Genomic DNA, 13225 nt, shown 5'->3' on the forward strand with positions numbered 1-13225 from the left:
ATCTCAAGTCTAAAGGCAAAAATAATTCCACTATTCTAGATTTAGGCCTCGATAGCAATCTTAGTGATGCCAAATGCAGGAAATTGCTAGGGTACTCAGGGTGAAATGTTGCTAAGAGTTGCTATATGTGTTGCTAATATTGAATGTATAGTACATCCAGGTATCACCACTGTCATTCAATTCTTAATTCATAATGTAAAGTTCTCATTTTTATTTACTTGCATTTGATCAACTCTATTTCATACATTACTTGGTATTTGTAAAGCATCATAAATAAAGTTCAAATGTATGTCTCTATTGCAGTTGTTAGGGCACTCAGGGTGGTTGCTAGGCTGTTGCTATGTGGTTTCCAATTCAGGTTATCTGTTTCCTGTTACTGTGGTGTTGCTGTGTGGTTGCTAATTGGTACACAGGGCGGTTGCTAGGTTGGTTTGGATGGTTGCTAGAGTGTTGCTATGAAGTTGCTGGTAAGTATCATAGACACTATACAGATAGATTAGAAATATTAGGTTAAATGAGTTTGAATGAGTCTCAACAGATTAGAAATAGTAAACAGAAGGGAAGTTTGATTGAGTCTCAAGGGATTCTGGGAGTTTTGACAGTTGGAGTTTGAATTTGTCTCATTTGAACATTGTGTCAATGTAAGTCTATGGGATTTTTATGATTTTTATTCTTCAGTTTTATGAAAATCATAAATCCTATGAGTTAGAAAAGATATAGCAACTGACTTCAGATCAGTCTGAAGATCTGAGCTGAGTTTGGTGGTTGTAGAGTTAAAGCTGTAGATCAGGGTTCCTCAAATCTTGTCCTGGAGGTTCGCTGTCCTGCACAGTTTAGCTCTGACTCTGATCAAACACACCTACACAAACTAATCAATGTCTTCAGGATCACTAGAAATCACAGGTAGGTGAACTTGATCATGGTTTGAGCTAAACAATGCAGAGCATCAGCCCTCCAGGATCAGATTTGAGGAACCCTGATCTAGTTACAGTCAACAGAAGAATAATAATAATATGTTTATCATTTTAGTAAACTGGCTTTCTCAATCCAACTTAAATATTAAATATTATTTACACTACCAGTCAAATATTTGGACACACAAGGGTGATTTTATGTTTATTGTGATCTTAAAATATTTTGATTTAAAAACTTCTCCTTAAATGACTGAAATGACTTTATAAAAGAATATAAATAATGGCGATATGAATTTATTTACAAGATCGGTCCTTTACTTTAACATGAATAATGTTTTGATCTGGAGCAGAAAATGAATGAAAACATCATGAAGATCATACAGTTACTGCTCCTTCTTCAATAGTGTTTGTTGTTTGTTGATGAATGTTCTTCATTTTAATTTCTTATTATTAATTTGATTTCTCATTGATTTTGTATTTCATTGAATTTTTGTGTCTTTTCAACCCTGTTTTAATTTTTATAGTGTTTTCATGTCATCTGTCTGTCTGTAACTCTCTGTTTGATACAAAATAGATTTTTACTGCCAAGCTCCTTAAAGGACTGTTACATACTTTATTCCCGGTTTTGTGTATCTTGTGTTTTTGTTATCAGGACTTTTAGGTTGCATTTAGCCCTGTTTTATTCTTGTCTGCTGTTCTGTTTTAGTCCTTTTGTAGTTTTCTTGTTGATTAGTTTCCTGATGTGTCTTGTTGTTAGTCTCTTATCTGTTGTGTTTCTGTTTCCTGTGGTCTTTGTTGGTCTTGTCTATTGTTGAATGTGTTGTTGGTTTCCTCAGTTCTGCACTTGTGTTTCTTGGTTTTTGTTCCTTGTTCTTGGTTTATTGTTTGTGTAATAAATCCTGTATTTATTTTTTACTCTCCCTCGCCTCTGAATGTTCACCATCATTATATGGACTAAATAAGTGTCTAATAATAAATAAATAAAGCAAATAAGTGCAAGTTGTGTAGTCTAAATCTTCTGAAGTTATTCAGTGATAATCATAGAGTTTACAAATCTCTGAAAGTTTAACACCTGATGTATCTGCAGTATTAACCTCTTTTATTCAGCACCTTTACAAATTAATATATGCTCTGTATGTGATTCTTTACTCTTTTTTTTTGTAGGTAAAATGTTTAATTCTTGGAGGACATCAGTCATCCTGATTTCATTTGCTGTTGTGCTCAGTGTATTTGCTGGAATAATGATAGCTGCCTCATAACAGAAGTCTGTTTTCTCAAAAGTGTAAAGATAAAGTATATATTTTTTTTTGTGTAACGGTTAAGTTTTTAATATTTAGTATTTTGGGTTTAAGCTACTCAACTTCAGAACCTCCTTGAATTAGAATATTTATATATAAATTCTCTCCTCCAAACAAAAAAATCTGTATCATCATATTTTTGTTACAGCTTGAGAAAACACATAAATACAATAAAACCACACTGATGTGTTCAAACAATACAGCTGCAGGAAATGTATATGAACCTATGGATTTACCATAAAACAAATGTGTAACTGCTATAATCAGGATTGTATATGTGTCACGCTCAGACAAAACATACGAACAACGACATAATAAGACGAAATGCATTTAATAAATCCAACAGGAATCACAGGAACACAGGGTAGTAACATTATACATCCAACAAGGCAAGAGGGAAAACACACGCTATATATACACACAGACTGATTACAAACACAGGTGCAGACAATGAGGGAGAAAGCAACAAGAAAGTCCAGGGGTGTGACATTACCTCCCCCTTCCGGAAGGCGCATCCTTGTGCCGACGAACAGGGAAAACAAGATGTACAAAGTCCTAGGAGGGGGCTTCGGTGGAGGACGGACTCCCGGGAGGAGGGCAAAAGATGGAGTCCAGGGTGATGACGGGATATTCCGTGGAGGTGATGACGGAGGGAGGAGCCAAGGAGGTGACAGGAGGGGGCTGGAGCAGGGGGAGCCAGGTGAGACCCAGACCGCAGCCATGATGGAGTCCCACGGTGGAGCCGATGGAGGAAGGAGCCATGGTGGAGGAAAGGCTAACGATTCCATGGGGCCGACCGACGGAGGCGGAGCAGGTGGTGGTAGAGCCCGAGGCGGAGACGGAGAGCCAGTGATCCTGGACGACCCCAAGGATCCGGAGGGCCCAGGCGGAGCCCAAGGCTCTAGCGACCAAGGCGGAGATTCGGAGATCCGGAGGTCCGCGGCAGAGCCGGAGCGACAGAGGACCGAGGCTGTGCCCGCGGGAGGGAGGAGGTCCACAGAGCCGGAGGGACGGAGCGACAAGGCGCAGCCAGAGGAGTGGAGTCCAGAGGTGAAAGTGGGGCGACGACTGACCAGGGCGGAGCCGGAGGGACGATGGAGCCCGGTGGAGCTGGTGGACCGACGGGCGACGGTGGAGACGAGGGAGCTGAGAGACGGGGTGGAGCCGCAGGGTCGGAGGGCCGAGGCGGAGTCCAGGACTCAGAGGCTGGAGGCGAAGATGAGGGATCCTCCAGCCATGACACCGATGGAGACTGGCAGACCCGCGGCGAACCCACCGCACAGATGGTGAGCTGAGGGTGAGCTGGGGGGCTGACAGGAGGCAGGGGTGGCATGGTTGAAGTATTATGGCTAATTGACATAGATAACTGAGAGAGGGAAGGTGGGTGGGAAATCCATGCATGCTGACATTTCAGAGTTTATATCCTTAGAATACATCAAGTCCTGTTTACCGTCCATTATAAATTCTCCCAGTTCCAGATCTTGCTCACCCTCAGCGGTGGTGCAGTGGGTGATGCTGTTCTCAGCACTCTCACGCTCCGCTGACTCTACCACCGTCGCGGGAATTGTGGCCGGCTCTCGCACCTGGTCAGACGCAATTTCCTCCAGCTACGCGGCGACTACTCGCTCTGTCACTCCAATGGGCGATGGCTCCTGGGTCGCGCTGGTAGCGTGCGATCCGTCTGCGGTGGGCTCGGGCTCGTGCTCCGCGTGTCGGGGTGTTAGTTGGTTGGGTTCTGGGTCCGGAGTGGCACTAGCGAGATTCTCCAAGGAACAGGCGGGGAACGAGGGTTTGTTTCTCGCTAGTGTCCACTCCACAAACGCGGCGAAATCCGCTCGAGGGCCGTCCTCGGACGACGGCGCTCTGCATGAGGCATTGAGGCTCGCGTCATAGAACGCACAGAGCGCGTCGTCCGGGTAGCTGGTGGTGTGAGCTACTAGCTGGAACATGATGGTATATCCCTCGAGCGGTAGATCCCCCTGCTTCAACAGAAGGAGGATGAATTCAGGACAGAGTAGGGAAGCCATGGGGGAAACACAACGGAAACAAAAGACTGTGGAAAAAATGACAAAAAATAAAATGGAGGGAAAGCACGAAAAAACTGTTTTGGTCGGACGTTCTGTCATGCTCAGACGAAACATACGAACAACGACGTAATAAGACAAAATGCATTTAATAAATCCAACAGGAATCACAGGAACACAGGGTAGTAACATTATACACCCGACAAGGCAAGAGGGGAAACACACGCAACATATATACACACAGACTGATTACAAACACAGGTGCAGACAATGAGGGAGAAACCAAAACACACAGAACTGCAGGGGAGATGATGGGAGAAACCAACTAGAAAGTCCAGGGGTGTGACAATATGTGCCTGTGCTTTAGATAGTATTATATATTTAAAATGAAAGTATTTTTCTGTTATTGTTATTAAAATATTACAGATCTGATTCTGAAAAGAGATTTAAATTAGCTCTTTTTAATTTCCCAAATTCATCATTTATGATCATTTTAGAGTTTATAGTTTTTTAAGCCTAGAATATAAACTAGATAAAATCCAAAACCATCAAAACAATGTGTATGTTCTTCTTTTCTCTTAATTTACATTTGTAAGTTTTACTTAGTCACTATAAAAACATTATTATTCGAATTATCATTTAATAAGGTTCACAAGTGAAAATATCACATTCTGAGTTCTCATTATCAATTTGAGCCAGAAATTGTAACTTGAGTCATCATTTAGGTTGTTTGAATGCGTAAAGCGTAAAACTAAGCCAGTATTGATAACTTTTCAATTTTCTTATGGATTCTCATATTAGCAGAATTTATTTAGACACTGAAGACAATTGTGAAACAGGACTTTAAAAAATGGTAAAACATGTCCATTTGCCTGAATTCATAGGTATAGATTTCTATATCAGTTTGTGCATGTGTGATAGTTCATGTTGTGCATTTCTACCAGTTTAACAAGTTTTGCTGTAACAGAAAATGATTGTGTGTGAAATGTGTTTGGTAAGTGTATGTGTATGTAAGTATTCTGAGGCAAAACGCATGAATGTTAACACATCATTTTGTAAGAATCTGATGATCATACATGTCTTCCCTTTTCATATTTCTCTTTTAGCATTCATGTCATTCAGAGATGAAGTTTGACGATGCTGATTATTAGTGGAATTACAGATTCACATGTGTAAAAGAAAGATAGATGAAGATATGATAATTGTATTGTAATATGATAATTATGCAAGTAATAATGTACAGTAAATTATTTATACAGCTATTTAGAAATGACAGACTCATTGTACATTTTCCTACTTATACCTGTCTATTCACCAAATAAACAAAAGATATTGATATACAACTTTTTTGTATAAACCACAGAACAGAACATGTATGTAGAAAACTTTCAGGGTGAGTGATCTGTTATATAAAGTCTTGGATAAAGAGATATATTATATATTTACAATTGATCACCTGATCAAGAGACCAGTCAGATTTTTCAGAGAGTTGTGCAATAATAGTGCAAAACGTGTGGAATGAGGATGTTTCTTAGGAAAGGAGCATCTTTTGTGTTGTTTCTGCTGCCAGTTTATCACAAGAAGTCAAATACAATGTAGAGAAACATGAGCACTTTGAAATGTATTTTATAAACCTGTAGAACTCATTAAATGTCACACATTTCATTTGATTTAAAGGGACACCTCAAACAAAAATGAATACTTTGTCATCTTTTATTCACCATCATATAATTTTAAGCGAGGAACATAAAAGATGATGATATGCAGCATATTTACACCCGCTGCTCTTTTCATAACAATTAAATGACAAAGAAGCATAATGACCAGCATACAGTGATCAGGGCCCGACACAAAAACTACCATAAAATTATCAAACAGCTGTTTGGAAGAAACAGAACAACAGTGTATCATATCTTTTCATTGTTGACATAACATCATGTGTTGTGATGAGTGTGACACAGTGGCATGACACATCTAAGTAATGGACTACTATTACAACTTTTTTTTTGTCCTGTTGAAGGTTGACAGCCACTCGTAACTGTTAAGTAACGTAGGAAAATTATACTAAATATTTCTTCTTGTAAATAAAAAATCAAATAGTATTGGAGGGTAAATAAATGATACTCCTCGGTTCAGATGTTGAGATGAAGACACAAAACCTGTTGGACATGCACAGCACAGGGACAAATGATGTAAAAATTATATTTAACATGATTCACAGTTTAAAAGTGAATTGAAATAGAAAACAATAGATCAACAAAGTCCAATACAGAGAACATGGTAAGAAATAAAATTTCAATCAGGTTTAACTCCTCACAAAGATAATCCCAGTCTGCACTGTGAGAAAGCTGTGGCACATGAGCAGGACAGATCACATCTTTTTTCTCATTTTCTTACAATATTCCAAAGCAGTTGACAGTTTGTAAATGCTCTGAAAAGCTAATTATATCTTCTGCACAAGAAAGACATTTGTATTGGATGTTGCGTTGCTGGGAAAAGTGAAACTGAATTACTGGCGCGTGAAATGTGCTGTATGGATGATTTGAAAAAAATAGATATCAGAAAAAATAGATCTACAGGCCTATTAATCATTGGTTTCTAGGTCTACAACTTGTTAATTCATTTCTATAAATCATTCATTCATGAGCACATTTTATTAATTAGTTCCCCTCATATATTTGAAATTAAGGAACAATTTTGGTAACAATTTACAAACAAACAAATTAAATAGTGAGAACAAAATCTTGAATTGTGTCCAATTTTTCATGTCATGTCCAGGGCTCTGTACTGGTAAACTTGACATGCCTCACCTTCAGGGCTGGACTGGGACAAATAGTCAGCCCTGGCATTTTTTGGTCCAGGCAGCCCACCACATAGGTATATATCTATCCCCCAAAGAAAAGAAACTAAAAGGTCAAAGTGTTTCCAATTAATAAAAATAAGTATGCAACTGTGTACAACATATATGCACTACAATTGAAAATGTTGCCAGTTATCTTCACACAGGGATAGCAAAGACCTCTTCAAAGAATGCAACCTTTATAAGAATAAGAGAGAAAGTTGAAGAACAAGTTAATAAATTATGATTTTGTCAAACAGATTACAGTACTGGCATCTTTAATATTGAAAGTGGAGTATTTGAATATATTCCAAACTCACAAAATAAAAAATGGTGTGTGAATCCATCTTGTTGTTTTGGATAAGAACAAAATGTCAGGTCATATTTAAATCTAGATTTATTCGCATTGGTCCATGGAAACCCCTGTGAACACACTTGACTTGGCCAAAACAAAAAAAAATAAAATAAAAAAATCACAAGGGACAAATTTTCATTTTATTAAAAAGTGTTTACGTATTCTACACTTGTGGCACGCAAACACATTAGGACAGGTTAGATTCCTTCGTTTCCCATTCATGTGAGCCCCTGTTATCAAGCTCCTTACCTATTAAACTCCTCTGCTCCTCCTGCCTGTCCCTTTGGTCCACATCACTCACAGCAGAGCAAGTCTGTTCTTGATAACGTTGCTATGTACATTTCGGAATGACAGATGTCAAGGCACATTTTGCGGAATCCGCCTCCAAATGTTTAGGCTACTTTTCCGTGAGCCTTCAAGCACCACCGTTTTGCTTTAGGCTGTACGTTTTGAGAGACTGAGTCCACTCAAGAGGTGGAAGAGAGTTTTAACATCCTCACAATTTCCATATGCTAGCAGATACTTTATTTTAACCCTGTAAAGCTTTAAATGGAACAGTCTGAGCCCTTACACAAAAGATATTATAAAAGATTGCATATGTGTTTTACGTTGTATATCCTATTTGATACATCAGGCTTTTATGGCTCATATAGTTTAATACAGTGAGAATATTAAACTTAAACCCAAGCAGGAAAAAAACATAAAAAATTATTCTAATGATTCTAAATAAATAAATAAATAAAAAATACAGTGCTGGCAACGGTTGGTTAAGCTATAAACCGTGCAAACCCAGCCTGAAGACACACGTCAGTAACAAAGAATGTTCAGTCAGATTATGGTCAGGTGTTGTGAAGGGCGGAGTCAGCAGGTAGATTGTTTAGTTACAGGTGAAAGTGAAATTAAGACAGGAATATTCACCTTTCGATTACTTACTCTCGTATCAACATTTAGTTAATAACCATATAATCAAATCAATAATTTATTTAGAAATTCTTGTAAACACAGCGATGTTCAGTTGAAGGTAAGTCAAAAAACATATTTACCTGAACAAGTGTTTCTATCATGAGTGTGACTTGAGATCAGATGCGTCTAACCGGTTAGGTAGGTTATTAAGTGATACTAAACCATATAAATACATTTTTAAAAATAATAAGATCAAATAAAGCTGTATGTGGATACACGAATTACATACATTAATGTCTTGCTTTGTCTGGACTAATTTAACCTGTTGATTGTAGATGTTTATGTAAAATGTTGTATTTCTCCCATAGACCCAAGTGTTAATGTGCAAGTAACATTATTCGGAGGCAAAACGCATGTTAACTCAGCATTTGTCTGTTTGTTGTAATATTTTGTATTCATATTTTTCTTTTTAGCATCTGTGTCCTCCAGCAATGAAGTTCATTTGTGTGACTCTGCTGATTATTAGTGGAATTACAGATTCGAGATCAGGTAATTTTTCACACCCATGTAAAGAGATGAAGTGTGTTCAGATTGATTCATTGTTCAGGTGAGCTAGCTGTCCATCTTATTTTTCAATACAAAAGTAAGCCTATGGGCAAGACTTCCACTATAGGGAACTAACGAGAAGAATAACATTGTGCAGTAAACGGTAAAACTGTTTGGACTACAAATCAGTGTGTTAATAATTTAAATAACACCAATTTGCAACATAAAGCAGCAAAACAAGCTGTTTTGTACACAGAGCTGGATAACAATCTTAGGGAGAGTTACTTGTAAAAGTAATGCATTACAATATTTTGTTACTCCCTAAAAAAGTAACATTACATTACTCAGTTACTTTTTATAGAAAGTCATGCATTATGTTACTTTGCTTTTTAAATCTGGGCTGGACTTGTTAGTTTTTATTATAAAAAGTTATATTTTTAGCAAATGTAAAAGCCCTTTCATACTAAAAAGTGAAATGAATAAGCTTTGGGCTGAAGAAAAAGTTCATTCATGCAGGAGAAGAAAGTTCAACACTTTTCAGCAATAAAAAAAATAAAGCACAGATGTTAGTTTATCGAAAGTAATTTTTGCTTATTAGTATGGTTAAACTGGATCATCGAAGGTCAGCAGCAAAGACATTGGTTAATAAAGCGGGATTAAATGCATAAAGGCTATTTGTGTTATTTAACATTTTTAATTATTGCTGACCATGTCAGAGAACCAATGAACTTGTGATACTTAATTATTAAAATATTCTAAAATCTTAGGTGTACTTCAAGTAAATATATTAGATGAAAGATGATCATATTACAAATAAATGTTTGTGAATGTGTCCATTTTAATGGGTTTGAAAGACAAAAACCTTCCAAAGACATAATACTTGGTTAAATAACCTACTGATAATTCAAATAAAAATGAATGTGTTCATCAGTATTGAAGCAATGTTAAACGACTTCTTAAACCTGAAATGATTTTTGTAAATGAGTGCTCAAATGCTGTGTCGTCACCTGACTAATGACTGATCTTTGTGTGAATGTCCACAAAACTAGAAGACTGAGTGTATATAAGCGTTAGACTATTTAAGAAAGGAAACTTCAAAAGGTGAAAAAGAGGAAGAAACAAATTATAGATAATTTATTGCTACTGTGTTAATAATATGTAATCATGTAATCCATCAAAAGTAACTGTAGTCTGATTACAAGTATTCAACATTTAATATAATTACAAATACTTAATTTTTGGAATCTGATTACGTAATGAGACCGAAAGTCTGACTCATACAATTTACAAATGGCAGCATCTGCTCTAACAGCAAAAATAAGGTGGAGAGTTTATTTACAATTATAGTTTAGTTTATAGTTTTTGTGATACTAACCAGCTCACCGTAAGTGATCATACGTGGCTACAGAATAAATGGACATGACATTTTTATCTGAGCTGAAATTATTTTATTAACTTGTAGAAATTGCAGAGACAGAACAGGAGCACAATCATGTTGGAAGTGTAGGTTTCCTGGTTGAGTGGTCAGTGTTGCAAATAACAGTTGTTATTCAGAAATATTGACCAATTAGAATCAAGTTTACAAAGAGCCATATAACAATATTTAAAAAAAGTCACACAGGCAGTGTTTTGAAGCAAAGATGTAAACAGATCATCATAATGTGGTGGATGAAGCCTCTCAAATGATCAGATGCAGAGCTGATGTGTGGAGAAGGACAACTGCTGCTTTATGAGAATGCTGTAGCTCTGAAGTCTTATTCACACTTGTGCACATTTAAATATGATGTGACTGGGGTTATAGCGCCATCTAGTGGTTGCCGATTTTCTTATAGGCTCAGCTGCTTGTGGATCGCGAGCTGTGTGTGTGTGGATTGGGCAAAACTAAAAGGGCGGAACGAAAATCTCAAAATTCAAATGAATCACATAGAATCGACTCAGAAGAGATGTGAATGAATGCACGCATGTCGTCTGATCCACAAATGAACATTTTAATCGCCACATGCACAAACTGTGATATTTTAATGCAAATTATAACATTTTTTCACATTAGTGTAGTGACGCGAATTTTTCGAATCGCGTACACGTTAATGAATTGCACTGGGCCTTGTTCATTGATAGCTGTGTGTGTGTGCGAAATGAAGTCTCAAAATCCAAATGAACTGAACAAGATTGACTCGAGCAAGACCTCAATAAATGCACGCGTGTCACCTGATCCACAAATGCACTGATTCCTTTTTGCATGAGCAATTTATGATAAATTAATGCAGAACAGAAAATTATGTGCAAACATGTCAGTATTTGTACAAATCGCTGCACAATCATTTAATCCCGAATTCCACAGACTCAACTTGAAAGGCATTTGTTTGTGGATTGTAAGATACATGCATAAAATTGATCCAGTGCATGGATAATTGTGCGTGCATCTATTAATCGTTTTGAGTCTAATATCATCCCATATTTCAGGAACGTCAGTAAGTTATGTATTATGTAAGAAGGATTTGACTTCAAAACAAACTGTGATGTGATACTGTATGAGGATTACTAGATTGCAATATTCTTCATATTGTTCTCTTTTCTGCATTTCACCTATTTCACATATTCCAGCTTGTTTATTTCTAATAATGCTGACCTTGTATATTACATATTGTTGGCTCTGTGACAATTGTTTATGTTTCTAACATTAGATTCTTCCATGCTGATGGCAGTACTGCAGTAGAGTTGGAGCAGACCTCCTGTTGAAGAGCATCTCCAATGTGCTATGAACCATCTGACTAGGAAGTAAAACCTCAAACATACATTACCATTTATTATGTTTTTTTTTAAAAGTATATATCAATTAAATATACTTTTTTATCTTGTATGTCCTACAAGGCCATCTCGTTTAACTCATTGAGGACACTTGGTATACAGCAACCTACAGAGGGGCCCAACGTAAACAAGACACAGATAACAGTAATAACAAAACCAAAAAAAGTACTGAGCACTGTCAGTGTAAGGGACTCATTTTATATTTATAACAATCATTGTTGATGTTAAAATTGTATTTCAGGGCAGTTTATGAAGACAGACAAACAAGAGATGCTGTGTCAACCTGGACAGAAGTCAGTTTCAGATCCACCTTCCACACCAGACGTCTCATATGGATTGCTGTCTACTAGCATATTATTTGTTCTCCTCAGAATTTAGTGCATGCAGACATTACTCAGGAACATGAACACAAATATTGCAGAAATAGGGAATGTGCCGTATTTCAGATATGAAGGTTAATTGCTCTTAAGCATTAAAAAAAATATTTTTACAGTTTTTTTTTTTTTTTTCCAAAGCACCTATAAGCCAATTCACACTGGATCTCACGAGTCAGAGTTCAAAACCCCTGGTTTAGATGATTCACTTCTTTACAACCGTGTTTCTTTTTGGGGTTGTACTGAATTCTGTGACCCACCAAATTTTGTGAACCTAGGCACTGCAGTGAGCTAATCTGACCTACTACTAAACCCAACCCTGTAGTCCTACCATTTTTTGCTGTATTGATTGCCATTTGTATAACCATAGTTAAAACTTTGTAGCAAAACCATTTTTAATTTGTGGTTACCATAAAATATTTTAAATGTTTCTAAGCTACCCTCGGCACTAGAGTCATATAATTTGGTGGGTCACAGAATTCAGCAACTGAATGAATCAGCACTAAAAGAATGGTTTTCTAACTAAGTCATTAAGACGGTCTCTTGCTGCCACCTAGTGGCATAATAATGTAACAACTAAAGCACTGAATAGTCGCTACCTAAATACATTTTTCAAAATCTCAGGTATTCCAGTATTATAAAATATTATTAATTGAACAACAGTAGCCATTATAAACTGTATGTATTATATATTATTTGAACAAGTTCTAAATTGGATGCCATATGTAGCGGGGGTTTTAGCCCGTTGTGTAGGGGAAAATGAATAACGGCTGCCCTGGCAGTTCGGATAGCGAAAGGATCTTAGTCCCCGTTCTCCAAGCTTTTTAGTCTCTTTATGTATGTATGTGGTTCCTCACCTTATTGTGTTGTAACACCAAAGACCGACAAGGGTAGGCTCCAGGTTTACACGGTAGCCTCCTGAAGTAATTTGCATATGTGAGAATACTGTCTGATATGCCCCTCCCTTCCCGGATCTAATAAAGTGAGTGAGACTCCCCTACTCCCTGACAGCTTTCCACAAAAAGATACACTATAGATAGGTGCAAAAGGAAATAAGATTTATTCTTTTAGATTTCCTCTTCCTATGATTACTTATTCTCACTGTTTGAGCAATCAAGTAAATAACAAAAGAATAAAAGGGTTTACAGTTGTTGTGTTGTCTTT

The sequence above is a fragment of the Labeo rohita genome, unplaced genomic scaffold (assembly GCF_022985175.1).
Source record: "Labeo rohita strain BAU-BD-2019 unplaced genomic scaffold, IGBB_LRoh.1.0 scaffold_125, whole genome shotgun sequence".
In the NCBI taxonomy this organism is placed as follows: Eukaryota; Metazoa; Chordata; class Actinopteri; order Cypriniformes; family Cyprinidae; genus Labeo; species Labeo rohita.